The sequence below is a fragment of the Mixophyes fleayi genome, chromosome 4 (genome assembly GCF_038048845.1).
Source record: "Mixophyes fleayi isolate aMixFle1 chromosome 4, aMixFle1.hap1, whole genome shotgun sequence".
NCBI lineage: Eukaryota > Metazoa > Chordata > Amphibia > Anura > Limnodynastidae > Mixophyes > Mixophyes fleayi.
The window spans coordinates 227,976,677-227,982,676 of NC_134405.1; positions in this window are offsets into that span (position 1 = coordinate 227,976,677).

Here is a 6,000-nt window from a genome sequence, read left to right on the forward strand (position 1 = left end):
GTTGACCACGCACTCCTTTTGCAAACTCTCAAATCTTTAGGCCTATGTAACACTGTCATCTCCTGGTTTTCCTCTTACCTCACCAACCGCTCCTTCTCAGTCTCTACTCATGATTCTACATCACCCCCTCTTCCCCTACCCGTTGGTGTTCCTCAAGGCTCCGTTCTTGGCCCCCTGCTTTTCTCCCTCTACACCTCCTCCCTTGGTGTCCTCATCCACTCCTTTGGCCTCCAGTACCACCTCTATGCTGATGATACCCAAATCTATCTTTCATCCCCTGACCTCTCCCATTCCCTTCTGTCTCATGTCTCCTCCTGTCTCTCGGCCATCTCATCTTGGATGTCCCAACGCTTCCTTAAACTCAATATTTCCAAGACCGAGCTTATAGTCTTCCCCCCTGCCAAGACTCTCCCACCTCCCCCTCTCTATTTCTGTCAATAACACTACCCTCGTTTCTGTCCCCCAAGTCCGATGCCTTGGGGTCATCCTTGATTCCTCCCTCTCATTTACGCCTCACATTCTGTCCCTCTCTAAATCCTGTTAGTTCCACCTTCAGAATATTTCTAAGATACGTCCCTTTCTCACCACGGAAGCCACGAAAACCCTTGTTCACTCGCTTATTATCTCTCGCCTTGACTACTGTAACCTTCTTCTCTCTGGCCTACCTGATTCTCGCCTTGATCCTCTTAAGTCTATCCTCAATGCTGCTGCCCGCCTCATTTTTCTCTCCCGGCGCTCTATCTCTGCGGTCTCCCTCCAACAGTCACTACATTGGCTCCCCATACCCTACAGAATTAAATTTAAACTCCTCACCCTCACCTTTAAAGCTCTTAGTCAATCTTCCCCTCCCTACATCTCCAATCTCATCTCTACCTACACTCCTACCCGCCCCCTCCGCTCTGCCTCTGACCGCCGCCTCACTACTTCACTGATCACCTCGTCTCACTCTCGTCTTCAGGACTTTGCCCGGGCTGCTCCCCTGCTGTGGAACGATCTTCCACGTTCCATCAGGTTATCATCTACTCTCAAAGGCTTCAAGCGTGCCCTTAAGACTCATTACTTTATTCAAGTCTATCAGTCCTCCTAACTCTCTTGTCCTGGCTCTCTCCCCTAGTTAGTACCACCCTTTTTTGTGTCTCCCCCTTCCCTTTAGGTTGTTAACTCTCATGAGCAGGGCCCTCTTTCCTTGTGTGCTCCATCTACTGTTCCTTAACCCTCTGTACCTCTTGGCCTGCTTTGCTAGCCCTGTTTTACCTGTTTTATTAAGCTTCGGCCTTCTTCCTGCTGATTTCTACCATCCCTTTCACTATCTCAGATATAATCTGATTTGCTTTACCCATGCACCTGTTTGTATATATTTGTGTATCATGTTGTGTCTTGGTTCTGTTTTCTGTATACGTAATGTACGGCGCTGCGGACCCTTTGTGGCGCCTTATAAGTCAAAGATAATAATAATAATAATAATAATAATCTATAGGACAATGGGAGTTAGAAACACAAGGGCATGTGCTACATCATATTGCACAATGGACCAGCCAGACTGCAAAGGTAAAAGTACTGAGTGGGCTATGTGTGTTGCAATGTTGGTCAGAAGGTTGTTGTCTTGCGTTAGCAGTGTAGAGGATGGTAATAGGGTAATCTAGGGAAATTAAGATGATGGTTGAGGAATATCATAACCTTGTCTGAAGAGGTGGATTTTCAGTGACGCTTGAAGGTTTGAAGACTAGAGGAAAGTCTTACTGCGCGTGGGAGGAAATTCCACAAAGTAGGTGCAGCCCGGAAAAAATCCTGTAACCGAGAATGGGAGGATGTGATGAGTGTGGAAGATAGACGTAGATCTTGTGCAGAACGGAGGTGTCGAGTAGAAAGATATTTCGAGACAAGTGAGGAAATGTATGTCGGTGCAATGATGATGAATGGTAACCTGCTACATAGAAAAGAATAAAATACAGCCTTTATATGCCTTTCTGGAAATTATCATTACAAGAGTAGTTTTCTTTGTAGCTGTCATGGTGGCACGATGTTCTTCTTTGCTGCCTCACAACACTGTGGTAATAGGTTCAATGCCAACAAGGGCACACAGTAGAAAAACATACTGATAGGTTAAATGGTTTGTGACAAAATTAACCCAATTGATTGAACTTAGACTGTAACCTCCAATGGCACACGGACTGATGCAAATAAATAAAGTAAAATATTCTCTGTAAAGTGTTGGCAGTATGAAAATACACTCTACTAAAAATAAATGTAACTCCTAAGAACATCTACCGATTCTGATGTCAGAGTGCCACACTTTGCAGTCATCATGTCTACACCTTAAGATAATCCATAACTGGATGGTGATGCTGGTTGCTGAATAAGAGCAGACAATCATCGTTGAGTAAACTACTTTTTTGCTCAGTCACTCTACAATGCCAGCACACTATGCAGAATAAAACTCAGATCACATGATCGAGACCCGTGTAACATGACTTCTCTCTACAAACGTAGGGCTGTCCAACTGGTTCTAGCCCTTCAAATTAATTTTCATGCCCCCACCCTCCTTGACAAACACCTTAAGCTCTATTGTATAACAGAATGTACTAATAAGATCCAGCCTGCAACAATATAGTTATAACATATAAGACCCTCTTCATACATGGACAGCACTGCTCTAGAAGGTGATAGGACCCTGATACGTTTCATGTTTTCCACAGTTTCTGTGAACAGTAACTTAAAAGATTTGCTGAGAATTTGGTTGTTATGGAAATATTACCTTGCTTTGTATTATATTGTGTCTGCATTGTACTGTCTGACTTGAAATACGTGTGCTGTAACCCCCTCCTCCTCGTGTGCCCCCTTCCCTTACCTCCATTTCCTTTTTTTTTTGCTTTCTGTACCCTTTAGCTGGAGACATTTATAATAAAAACTATTGCTGAAGAAGACTTGAGGATGTCCTACCCCAACTTCTAGGGAGGTGCCCAACATCAACTGAGATATGATTTCAGTATTAGCAGTCACTGTACAGAAGGAGCTCATTGTGGAGAAGCACAAACTCACATGCAGTGTACAAAAAGCAAGTTTGTATCTGTTTGTATCATATAGTGCATGTCATCAGAATATAGCAACATATCAAAAATGGTAGAAAATGGTAAATATGAAAGATAGCAAAGTTAATCTATGTGTCTCCTGTGTTATCTTATTATTCTTCCCTCCTTCCCCTCACTAGCCTCCCCTCTTACAGGCTATGAACTTGCACTTTTGTGCAGTTGTGATAAGATGAATGGGTGTGAGGGCTTCTCTGGATCTCTGTACAAAGTTTATTTTGTGTGCCTAGAGGGCGTAAAAAAACACAGATCATATACCTTATTAACATTATACATCTCAGTTCTGTATGGAACCCCTCAGAAGACCTGTGCATCACACTCTTTTATGTCATTGTACCCTTTTTTTCCCCCAGTCTCTGTGTCATTGTTCTTTTTCAATATTTCATTCTCTCTCCCTATATGTATACACTTTTGGATTTAGAATTATCAGTGTCCCATTGCTATCATATGGTGTGCTAATTTATTCTATGTGTCCATTGTAACCCCTGTTGTGTGAGTTTACTGTGCAATCTGTGTATTATATTTTCCTGTGTTGTGTCAGTGCATGAGGCTCCCCTTATTATTTAATTGGACTATATTCCTCAGCTATGAGTGTGCCCTGTGTATTGGTGAAGACTGGTCCAATATAGCATAAGTGTATGAGAGGGACATGATAACATCATCCACCGCTCCCTGTGTTTACTATGTGAAAGCTGAGAAGATGGTCTGATTGCTATTAAAATTGGAGACAAGACCAGTGGAACTTCATCAGTCCTGATCTAATGCATTTTGTGGCCATGACATAAGAACCCTGCTGCAAATGCAACTCTTATTGCTACACCACTGTCTCTGAACATCTTTGTTGAGGTGCTGGAAAAAAAAACAGCCTTCAAGACTAAATCATTACATAACCTTGATGTCCCTAAACAGTGCATTTTAGATTCAAGTAAACCTAAATGTCCATGGTGTAATACTAATAACCAATTAGGCTACAGATTAAGTAGATGGGACTAGTTTGAAAATGAGAAACATTACAAAGATCAAATAAAAAAGCTAATATGTACACATTACTTAAAAGGTATATCATCTTAAGGACAAAGGTGGTCACAGAAAGAAAATAACATCTATTCAAAGCCAACATTAGTGAGGTAGTGACTGATTTGGTGCCATATATTATGTCTCTTTTTTTGTTTCTTACTAGCATGAAAACATTTGCTATAAATCTATTCATGATGGGTAACAATGGTCTTGTATGCATGTTTTCTACATAAGCCACAAATTACATGACAGACTGCCTTTTTTATACAATGTAATCCAGTGTTAGGCAATCTGACACTTCAGGGACCGCATAGGAGCCAAAAGGGCCATACATTACCCTTAATCTCAGTGATAAGTTAAAACAATACATTTAATGAGAGAAAGAGACACTTATCTGTAGTAACATATCAGCAGGCATTTTAAACAAGAGTTACAAGGTATAACAAACAAATCTCACAATAATGCAGGAAGAAACTGGTGGCCACAAGTGAAGGCTTGAAGGGCCTCAAGGGCCTTTGGGCTGGCTGTTGCAGACGTAATCTTATCCAAAATACACTATTATAAGAATATCAGATAAGAATAGTAAAGGCGTCCATACACTCTGCAATTTTGCAGGCCAACTAGGCTATTTAAAACCTACTTTTAGCAATTGTAGTTCATGGGCTCAAAAGACCACCAGTTCAGATAAACATCTGATCAGGATCTGAGATGTTGATTTGTATGGACAGTAAATCTGGTCAGACAATGCCTACATCTGACCGTGAATGTAGTCATTGTGTGACTACTAATGGTATTCCATCAGATCTGGCCATTTGGCACTTCCTGATTGACCATACATGTGTATAGCCAAATCTGACAAAGATCAGAGAGGAGCCTGTATAGAAATACCTTATTATTGGAAAAAAATGTAAAATAAATATTCATACTATCCAGCCAAAATGACTTTGCTTAGCCCCCAGAAACACATCATGTTACAATTAGCACATTAACATTTTATTGATTTGATAAAATGCAGTCCATATCTCCACTTGCCTTGTCTTCTCTTTTTTTGTCTATTTGCCAAATGTATTTGGAACAATATATCTGAGTTGAATTCAAAGATACCATAGACCCTTAATGCAAACCAATCCTCTTTCATCTAGATATGCATTGTATACTGTGAAAGTTATCTTTAGCAATAAACATTCACAACAATGAATAAGAGCAGTATCACTGGTCAATGGTTACATTGTTGTAACATGAAAGCACAATATTTCATGGAATAATAACCTATATTATCCCTGTCAAAACACTTTAGCATGTTTATATAGCTAAGAACAAGTGCAGTTGCCCCTTGTCGAAAAAAACCTCAAATATATTTTTATGCAATACCTTTAAAACATTTGCATGAGTATGCATATTGATTATTTTCTCAGCTTATGAGGCCAATAAATGTGAGTGACATTGCATGTTCAACACAATTGCGTATGACATTTATTGGTTAACAAGCTCTTGTGCATGCATTTGTGTGGGGGAGGGAGTCAATGGAGAACACTCAATAGAGACCCCAAAAGGTTCACTTGCAGTAATGCGTCTGAGAAATTACACCACAGATCACTCTCAACTGTAAATGCTGGATCAAACACACTAATGAAGGTATGTATTATCATGCCAGTGGATAAAGGTCCCCTTCAGAAAGTAAAACAAATTATATATATATATATATATATATATATATATATATATATATATATACACATACACATACACTTTTTCAAAAAATTATTTCCATAAAACTTTACACAAGAATACATGTTCAAAAAGTACCCCTAGATGCATATTGACTATTTCATTTTGCACGGGAAATATCTTGTATACTGAACCCAGACTTGGATACTAATTTCCAAGGTACATCTAT